At 38.9% G+C, this 11,363-nt stretch overlaps 1 protein-coding gene across 2 annotated transcripts in view; it reads right to left on the bottom strand.

Annotated features, from left to right (window-relative positions):
• Positions 1 to 6,492: 6,492 nt before the first annotated feature.
• Positions 6,493 to 11,363, bottom strand: part of LOC122801055 (poly(U)-specific endoribonuclease-like) — a 212,739-nt gene continuing 207,868 nt past the window's right edge. For both annotated transcript variants that reach the window (XM_044070538.1, XM_044070537.1), the window contains exon 6: positions 6,493 to 6,572. The gene's annotated coding sequence lies outside the window, so the exon portion shown is untranslated. The remainder of the gene's footprint in view (positions 6,573 to 11,363) is intronic.

Below are 11,363 nucleotides of genomic sequence, written 5' to 3'. Positions count from 1 at the left end.
AACAGTGGGAATTGCCATGCCAACTCAGACACCAATAACATATTGCATTCCAATAAAATACACCTGCCCAGTTTTTTGTGTTTGTTTGTGAGTAGGTCCGTGTGCTTCCATCTATACACACTGCTGCTGTCACTATTATGACAAGCTTCCTTAGAACTCGGTTGCTTATACACAGTATAACAACTAGAGCTGATAAAGGCAAAATTCCAGTCATGAGCCGGAGTGTTAAAAGATTCTCATAGCTGGAATCATATATATATATATATATAAATATATATAGTACTCAATGTACATGAGCACAATTCATATATTACATAACTGCAATTTAACAGAAATATCAGCTATCTATATTGTACACAATGTGTGACATCTGCATGTTCACTGTATAAAACACTGATGTGCATAAGTATATAATCTCTTAAATGCATTATTCTTAACACTGTTAATATATTTTGAGTGCTGACATTTCAAGCTGGAGCCCTTTACATAACATCCTTAAGAGCAATGTATATTCTTGTATGAAGTTTCAAACACTTCTGACCCTTGCATCATCTGGGACAAGACTGTGGATCACTAAACAGGCCGTGTCCTGCTTCTCTTCTTGGGACTGGTGCTAAAACTAGTTAATTTTAGCTAGAACTAGCCAGTTTTTTTTTAGTTTCAGCACTCAAAACTGTTTCCTTGTGCTCAGCACTTGCTCAGAACTCGTAAGCACTAAGCTACAAATTACTACAGCACTCGACTTTCCTCACTTGTCAACTTGAAAGTAGTTCTTAGTACTTAAATTAATAAGCACCTATCCAGGCATGTCTATGGGTCAGTTCCCGGTGTTTTCTCCTGTCCACCTGATGAATCTGGGCATCTTGGGGCAATGTAACAATTGCCTCATGTACACTGACAACCCTCTACTCCTACTGCCCAACACTACAACCTGTGAGAGATGCACTTATATTGCCAAACTGGAAGCCATGCTCTCTCCAGCCAAGACAGTCAAGAGGAAAAGGTTAACACCTGCACCACACCACACTCAACACATAGTCCTTCAGAACCCACACTACCAATACCCACACATAGAAACACAAAGCAGACACCCACATTCACGAAGGTTCTCAATAAAAATCTGCCCAAGCAACAGAAACCTCCCAAGCTGAAACGCAGACAACCAGCACCCCCCAACACTACCTAAATGACACATAGCCCACAAAAATCAGTGTGCCACTCAACCTCAGCTCATAAGGCAAAAATACATACCCAACACACAAGTCATAGGTGACTAGTCAGGCATACTGATGTCCCACTCACTAGGCTAAACAAGGAGAGAGTTACTATCAGTTGCCTCTTGGGTTCCAGAATCCACAACATAACGCATGCACTCAGTTCACTCTACAACAAGTAGAAATACGACTCTGTTGTTGTCCATGTTGGTGTTAATGACCTGAGATGTACCTCCCTGGATTACATGAAGAGACATAGATGAGCTCTCAGATCTTGTAGCCTAGGCAGGTATGACCCTAGCCCTGAGTAGCATCCTGCCATCACCCAGAATGGTACCACAGTACAAGGACAAAATGATTGACTTAAACAATTGGCTAAGCTTCTGGTGCCATTCTAAGAGTATCCAGTATCTGTCTGCCTGGGATGACATGGTCAACAGACCACGACGCTTTGCCAGAGATGGCCTGCACCTGTTACCCCTAGGATTCTTGATACTAAGGCTCTTGCCACCCCTATAGTGCCTTTTTTAGGTAAGGTTCAAATGCTAAATTCACCAGCATAACAGGTACAAGCATGCAAACTCTGAGGGTAATGCTACTCAATGCTAGAAGTCTAAACCTCAAAATGCACTCACTCGAGGCACTCCTTAAAATGGAGAACATCGACATCTGTGCAGTGACAGAGAACTAGTTCATGGCTCCAGGGAGCACCCCTACATTACCAGGTTATAATTCATGTCACACCTTTCGGCCACCTAACCTGGGCTGAAACAGTAAAGGCAGAGGCATGTCCATATTCATTAAGGACATCCATTCCTCCAGGCTAGTTGCTCAATATAATGCATCCAGAATTTTCCAAGTGCAACTAATACTGGGCAAGACTGCAATCCAGGTTGTAGCTAGTTACAGATCCCCTGCCATGCCCCAGGATTCCTACTCTTCATTTCTTAAGATACTGGAAAATATTAAGGTACAGCCCAATACCTTAATTATGGGTGATTTCAACTACCCCACCATCAACTGGGAAAACTACTCATGTACCAGCTCATTCGCTCAATGTTGTTCTGGAATTCATAAATTCCAATGCCTTGGATCAGCTTGTCCACACCTCTGCCAGTGGCAGCAATATCCTGGACCTGGTCATTACCAATATTGGTAAACAGTGTTTCACACCAGAGGTCAACTCCTCGCTGGTCAGATCCTACCACAAGCTAATCACCCTAGACATCCATATCCCACCCCCACCCCCTATTAAGGAAACCACCATCAAAAACTGCTACAAAGCCAACTTCATGCTTCTTAAGACAGAAGTGGCAAACTTCATGACACCCATGCAGATGGAAAATAGAAGTACAACTGCTGAATCTCACACAAATGCACTGTATAAGCACATACATGAGTGCATGGATTGAGCCATCCCCAACAGAACCAAGAAGCTATCCTCCAAAAAAAGAAAACCAATCTGGTGGTCCCCTGCCATAAATAAACTCTACAACAGAAGGAAGAAGCAGTTGCAAAAAAAAAAGAGTAAAATCGCAAGATTGGAGGAACACCCTGGTCAGCCTCAGCAAGAAGCTGAAATCCCTCAGAAAACCCTCCAAAGCCAGTTATGAAAATAAAATTGCCACTGATTCCAAAGACAATGACAAAGCATTCTACAGCTAGGTCAAGAATCTCAATGACAACATTCAGATCTGCTCTGAGCTACAGCACAATGGCATTAAATATACAGAACCAACCAATATTGCCAGCATCCTGGAAGATAGGTTCAGTGCTAACTTTACCCCCCCTCACCCTCGAAATACATCTTAATACTGGAAGAATGCAAAGCCCCTGTAATCATGGATGAACAAGTAAAGACCGCACTCTCCAAAGCCAAGAACACAGCATCCATGGGAGCAGACAACATCCCAGGCTGCGCACTGCATGAACTACAGAACAATGTTACCCTACCATGTCCAATCAAAGCCTCCCCTCAGGCTATGTGCCTACTGAATGGTGCAGAGCGATGGTTATCCCACTCAAAAGAGGGTGCCACCACGGACCCCAGAAACTACTGCCCCATTAGCCTGACGAGTCTGGTCTGCAAGGCCATGGAATGTATTGGAACTTATAAGCAAAGACATAGGTAACCTCAAACCCTGGACCCCACTCAGTTTGGGTTTGTAAAAGGTAGATCATGTCTACCATACCTGATTGACTTCTTTGAAGCAGTCACTAGAGCCATAGATGAGGGCAAGGTAGTGCATACAGCCTATTTTTACCTCGCCGAGGCTTTCAATACCATCCGCCACTCTAGAATTATACATAAACTCACTAAACGGGGCATAAATCCCTATGTTACAATATGGGTGGCCAACTGGCTCACTGACAGAACCCACATAGTAGAGGTAGCTGACTCCCAAGTCCTACTTCAGACCAGTGATGAGTGGAGTACCACAGGGTTCGGTCCTGGGTCCTCTCCTGTTCAGCATCTACTTCTCTGAAGTGCAGACCAACACAGAAGGACGTTGGCTAACAAAGTTCGCAGATGACTGTAAACTGGGAGCCATAATAGAATCACCTAATGATGTAGACATTCTACAAAAGGGCCTCAGAGACAGATGCTTGGTGTCAAAGTCATGGCCTCAAGCTCAATGCCAAGAAGTGCATTGTCCTCCCCTTTGAGAAAAATTCAGTACCTGTGAACTACCACATAGGTGGTAGCTCACTAAACACAAAGTGTGATGAGACCTCGGGACACATGTGGACAGTAGTCTCTCCTTTGATAACCACATCACAACAGTAGTCAGGAAATCTTTCTATGAGGCACACATTATCACAAAAGGGTTCTCCTCTAGAAAAAAGGATGTCATTGTTCCTCTCTACTCATCCCTCATCAGAACCATTATAGAGTACAATGCCCCATTTGGCATGTATCTCACAAGACACCTACAATTGGAAAGGCCACAGAAACACCTTGCTAAGAGGATTACTGGCATCAAACAGATGCCATGCGCAGACCATCTCAAAAAACTCCAGCTCTACTCCATCGCATATCGCCTACTCAGAGGCAATCTCTGCCTAACATACAAAGCTATGTCAAACCCAGAGCAGTTGGACATTCTACACTTAAAGAAATCCCAATCTCTCCAAACCACATACTCCACGGACCAAAACCTTCTCACCACAATAAACAGAACATGCTAGAGGGATAGATTCCTGTCCCAGAGACTTCCCATACTCTGTAATAAACTACCCATTCATGTCAAGCAAAGCTCCTCATTGACCCTCTTTAAGAAAAATCTTGATGACTGGATGGGAAATAGAAAACTCACCTTGGGGATCACTTCTGTGGCATTGCTTGACAAGGGCACAGGAAAATAATTTTCTTGGGTGGCGAAAGCCGGGGAACCTTTTTGGCTTGGCTAATATAGGCCCCAGGGCCGATAGCCTAGTACCTACCTATGAACTTGTCCAGTACCTAGTACTTTCAATAAAATCTTATGGATATAAAAGTAGACAGCAAAGAAATAAGCCTGTAGAAACTTAAGACTGAGTTATGGTGTTTGTGAAAAATTCTGCATACAAAATGGTCTGTCTGAAAAATGAATCAATCAGTATAGAAGAAATAAAACTATATTTTCTGTGGAAGATCATACCACAACATTTTGACTTTCATACATTGAATATCATGTAAAGAAAAGGATCTTTCAAACAAGATATCATTCATGGGAAGATTTAAGGTGAAATCCTCACAGAAGCATAGCTGTATTTACCATAAACATTCTCTATAGCAATGACTAATATGGAATATCTCTGAGTCCATCCATTTTGAGTCAAAGCAATGAAAGTATCAGTATATATTAAGAGAAGACCAGCATCCATACATTATTAGCTATAGATAGGTGATGCCCTGTTTACAGTGCTTTAATTACATTACCATACATTCCAACATTTGCTTTATCTCTTCTGAAATTTCACTTTATTTTCCAAATTAGTATTTCCTGCAGTTATTTACCTTTCACATCTGATAGATAGCAAATAGACAGCCAGCCAGTCAGATAGACAGATAGTTAGACAGAGATATAGAGTCATATATATATATATATATATATATATAGAGAGAGAGAGAGAGAGAGAGAGAGTCTACTTCATTTGATAGAAAGCACATTTCACTGAAACTCATTTGACAGAAGTCTCATTTCACCGAAAATCAACTCCCTGAGCACAATTCACTGAAAGCTCACTTCACTGAAAACTCATTTGACTGAAACTCATTTTGTCGAAAGGTATATGCCTTCTTCCCCACTGTAGTGCGATATGTATATATAGAAAGGGGGGGTGTGGGGGTCATAGCCCACCACCTATTTGAATTGTTGTAAACCATAAACATCCATATTTACAAGTCAAATGAATAACTCTTTCCAGAAGATTATATATATCCAAAGTATGTGGGGGGGGGGGGCTACACCCCCCTTACTATATATACAAAATACAGGGTTGCACTACAGTGGGGAAGAGGGCATATACCCTTTGACGAAATGAGTTTCAGTGAAATTAAACTTCTATCAAATGAGTTTCAGTGAAATTAAACTTCTATCACATGAGTTTCAGTGAAATGTGCTTTCTGTCAAATGAAGTAAACCCATATAGATAGATAGATAGAGATAGATAGATATAGATATATACATAGATAGATATATGCATACATGTGTGTGTGTGTTTGTGTGTGCATATGTAGATAAGCAGGCAAAAATACAAAGACAGATGCATGGTGTTTACATATATATATATATATATATATATATATATATATATATATATATATATATATATATATACACATACACACACACACACACACACACACACACACACACACACACACACACCTATATCTTTGCATCTATTGAGTAGCCTGTTTCTATGTTTATTATTACTCATCAGAAATTATTGCTGAAATGACTGTATAAATATCTAGACACAGTAATCAATTTATAATATAGTTATAGAAACAAGAGTTTTCACTTTACTAATTGACGTAAAATACAGCTCAAAAGCCAGACAGTTAGCCATTGTGTTTCAGTGAAAAAAATTGCATTTAATAATCATGTTCATTTTATTTAATGCTAGCTTATTTACACTTAAGGTAGTTTACAGATTTGAGAAGATTATTTTATACATTAACTGGAACTGAATGACTAATGATGTCTACTTTAAATGATTTTTCTTTAAGCAAGAAGCAACAGTTAAGTATGCAGAATTATTTGTGACCAACTCTTTTTTTTTTTCTTCTTCTTCTTAACTTTCAGTGCTGGAAAACACATTTGTCATTTCTTTTGTCATGGTTACTGTACTTCAAAGACTTTGATTCTCCTGAAAAAGAAATAAAAGAATATGTATAAATAAATATTCACTCTACTATGTAGTACACCTGAATGACATGCGTCAAATATCTTGTACATGGAGAAATGAAATTATGCTCCAATTCTGAAAAGACATACTTGTTAAGTATCTTTATGATGTCAGAAACAGCTAAACAACTTTTGTTAAGTACCTCAAAGTGCTGCTAAGGTCTCTCACAGTAACAGTGGGGAAGTGTTGAATGATAATGATCAGTTTCAGAAGGTGTTATAACCTCACTCTGTTACATTTATAGGCAAAACACATGACGAGGTGAAATGTCTTTCAGCTTTTAAAGATATTTTCTCTAAAGAGGGGCACTTTCTGATTCCTTTCTTTTACATAGTATTTAAGAGTTTTACCAACTTTTGAATGCCTTTAGAATCACTACAGCACTTTGAGTTGTTACACTTTTTTTCTGTAACTGTATTGGATCTCTAAACCCATAAACGTTTAAATGTTTTTGACATGGATTCCAAGATGTACTCCTTAAGATTTGCTTGCATCATAATATCTTGGGATCCTTTACTTGAACACATATGTTGGTTATGATCAGAAATCTGATTATAATCATTATTTCCTAATGAAAATGTACTTCTCATCTTTCTGTTGGTGAACGTAAACACAATGAATGCATTTTAATATGCATATCCTGCTGGAGGTGAAATATAGGGAGTGAAATCAGAACATTGTAGGTACTGTGCTACAAGTCCCATCCTGTAGTCTATTTAATCTCATGTAATATTGATTTTGCTTGTTGAAATGCTGGTTTCATTGGTTACTGTGCCATCTAATTTGAACTGTATATGTCAGTATCTGTTCTGTTATCTTCAATCACAGCTTATTGGCAGAAAGAGCTGCTGCACAAGCACCAAGTACACTGAAATAAACTAACAAAACTGGAATATTTTGGAGCTGTACCCTTTTTTCAAAACCAGGGATTAGAGTAAAAAAAATATGCTTGACTGGGTGGTAGAGTCCAATGATCTCACCTTGCAAACTGGAGATAAAGGAGCCAGTTTTGTAAGTAAGGGCTGACTGTCACATGACAATGTATAGATAAAATACACTAGAAATCATAGGTCCAACAGATCATGCTTTAAAGTCTAATTGTGGTTGTGGCCAAGAGTAATAACATTCTTTTCTTTGTTTATTCAATGGCATGACTATGCAGCAGCTTATCACATGATCCACCTTTTTCTGAAGCAGAGAAATAACTCATGAATGTCGAAGACACAAAGTAATGAAAATATCATCATGTGGTCAGTTGCTGGTTAGCTGGGATAAGTTGTCTGCACAATTGTCTAACTGATTGGGAAAAGTATACTATTTCTTGTAGCAATCTCTTTGCTTCTCATTATAAAAAAGACGGGAAAGAGATCAGAATAACCAAATTGTGCAGAGTACAGGAAGAGATACTTTTTGATCATTATCAATTAGAATAAAGTCTATTAGGTGAATGATTTCAAAATACAAATCATTGGCAAATGAACTGAAACCTTTAGATGAACTGAAACCTTTAGATTATCGGAGATTATTATAGCAATAACCCACGCCTGGGTGTGGGTAATGCTAAATTTACCCACGGTTGGCGAAAGCCAACCGTGGGTAAATTTAGCATTACCCACACCCAGAAGTGGGTTATTGCTATTATACCATGACATTATTTAAGAAAAGAAACTGTTACTTTTCTTAAATAATGGCATAGTATAATGCCTGTTTACTGCCCTTCCGCAGATGTCTGGCATCCGTGGCAGTTCTGATGTACTGCGCGCCTGCGCAGTACATCAGAGCTGTGGGCAAAAGCAACGGAGAAAGCAAGATCTCCGTTGATTTTTTTTAGTGTCTCGCTATGTTAAATGAGTTTAACATAGCGAGACAGTTTTAAAATAAGCAACGGACATCTCCGAAAACTGTCTCGCTATGTTAAACTCATTTAACATAGCGAGACACTAAAAAAAAGCAACGGAGATCTTGCTTTCTCCGTTGCTTTTTTTTTAAAACACTGTCTCACTATGTTAAATGGGTTTAACATAGCGAGACAGCTTTAAAATAAGCAACGGAGATCTCCGTTGCTTATTTTAAAGCTGTCTCGCTATGTTAACTCCATTTAACATAGCGAGACAGTGTTTTAAAAAAACGAGTTATACTAATGGAAAAAAGTCCGGGCGACCGGACCTTTTTCCATTAGTATAACTCGATTTACAACGGGCACGCTGGCCAATCAGCGTGCACGTTTTGGGGGGGTCATGGTATAATTTGGTTTTTAGCTCCTATCTCTCACTTATTGCCTCATTTCAGATCCAGGGCAGTAGCTGTATCCATTTTAATGCCATTGAATCACATCTGCTTACCCACTGCATTTCAAAAACATAAAACAAATTCAGTATTTTACTACATAAGTCAATCTGAGCACAAGGTATATGATAATGGCATTCTATTGATTACTGAATTACTTTTAGGCTTTCTGAAAAGATGATGAACATTTCCTGTGCAAACTGAAAATAAACAAGTGTGAATATTACCTGCTGTGATTTTTAATGCTCCACTATTCTGCAATGCAGTTTCTACAACTGTAATTTTAACTGTTATTGATTTTACATTAGCTAATCATTAATTGATTTTAAATTACCTGTCATTGTTTAGTCCAGCTGTCTCTCCATTTAGTTTTATTTATTCTTTTATGTATATTCAAATCTGTTCTTCTAGTACTAGCTGTACTGTTTGACATGTTGAGAAAAAGGAGGTCTTAGATAATCACTGAAGGAATGGAATGCAAAGCCCTGGTCTTCCAGAAGAGTCTTTATGACACTGAGTAAAGGGAAAGTGACTCCAGCCTTTCCTCATGGCTAAGATTTTTGTGGCCCAACATTCTTTTTGCTTTAAACATCTACAGTCTTTCAAGTTTTTTGAAATATGTAGTGAGATATAACGGGTGAAAATAGGGCAGAGTACAGGGGAACCATGACTTCCTTGGTTTTTTAGAAGAGAGGCTGTTAGTGATTAATTATGATATATAGAAGGACTTCTTGACTACTGTCTTTACATGGTGATTGAAGGAGTAGGAACACTCTACCCAGGATCCCATGTCTCTGATGGCAAACTCTTTGGAGAGTGGGGTGTCATTGATGAAGCAGTTGGTAGCAATTTGATATTTTCTGTAGGAGATGATACTGCATTTCTCAGCATTTAATTTATTTTTTTTCTCAGCGTACCATGTGTATATAACATACAACTTTTTCTTTATTTTAAAGTGTACCAAACACAATGATCGATGTTTATGAGAATTAAATAAACAATTGTCATGGTACAAAGTAACTATAAAAGGCTTTGCAGTAGTTAATGAGTAACTTTGTCTTTGAAATGGCCAAAACAGTAAAACTGGTTACACCAATACCATGCTTGTTTCCTGTCTTTATAAGAGACCTCTGGTTATTGGCTAGGCTTAAAATGGCTCTTCAGGGCAGTTAGTTTTGTAGTAAGTGATGATGGACATCATCTGTATCCAGGACATGTTAGGAGGCATTTGTCCCAATCTACTTCAATAAACACATCACACTGAATGATGTTTGACAACCTTTATTAAACTTATGTAACATAGCTTTGACAACCAATATTTATTACTTACATATGGAAATAGTATAGCTGATTTTAATCACAGTATACACATCCATGTATGTTAATCAGGACAGAGTGACCTTAGTCATCCTAAACAATTAAGCAACATCCATACCTCCACTTCCTTACTTTACTTATGAAGCAGCATCCAACAACTCACTTCATATCCCATTTACTCATCCTGACCCAGTAAGCAGCACCCATACCTCCATTCACTTACTTTATGCTTATGAAGCAGCTTCCAGCAATTCACTTCATATACCATTTATTGAATTACAACCTCCAGCCAAATAAGCAGTGTCCTAACCTCCACTTGTTTATTTATCAAGCAGTCTCCAACAGCTCACTTTCCTTTCCCAACTCATTGAAATGAACATTGAAACACCTGATGGGGAATGGAAGAGGGCAAGCCTATCCTTCTTCTCCGCCCTATCCAGACTGATAAAATTACCATTCACTACCAATCCCTCCCCCCAAAAAACTAAAGAAGGAGGGAGGGTAGCAAGGTCATGCCAAAATGTGATTCCTTACCCACTACACTTATCTAAACCCCTTAAGCCCCTCTCCACCCTTACCTCATTTCCTCCCAATCATCCCTCCTTCCATTTAACCCTTTCACCCCACACCTTCTTAACTCTCAATAATCTATTTATCTAACTCCCTTATAAAGGGGTTCCTATTACGTGAAACTTTGAACACGACAATATCGATCTTGTCTGCTCGAAGTTTCAAAACTTTAAACATGGGGAAAAAAAAAAAGATGCAACAGTAAACTAACTGTTGCAAGCAGAGCAAGCCCCTGTACTTCACCCGCTCTTTAAATATACCAACTCCAAGATCGCACTACAGTGCAGTAAAGGGAAAAATTCCCTTTCAGCACTATAGTGTGGCCTCAGAGTTGGTATATTTAAAGAGCGGGGAGGTGTGGGTGGTGCAGGGGGGCTTGCCCCCTTGCTTGCAACAGTTGGTTTACTGTTGCATCTTTTATTTATTTATTTTTTTCTGAATTCGAACTTCAGCAAGTTCAGCTATATGGTTTCGACCATATAGAGTTCGAACTTGTTGAAGTTCAATAACGTAATAGGAACCTTTATAAAGTTGTCCCTGGACAAATTGGTTTGTTGCCAAACCTCATTTGTCCGGATC

Source organism: Protopterus annectens, chromosome 4.part1 (genome assembly GCF_019279795.1).
Source record: "Protopterus annectens isolate FY-2018-M chromosome 4.part1, PAN1.0, whole genome shotgun sequence".
NCBI lineage: Eukaryota > Metazoa > Chordata > Ceratodontiformes > Protopteridae > Protopterus > Protopterus annectens.
The sequence above is the reverse complement of the archived record's forward strand: the minus strand, read 5'-3'. Positions and strand labels throughout refer to the sequence as shown.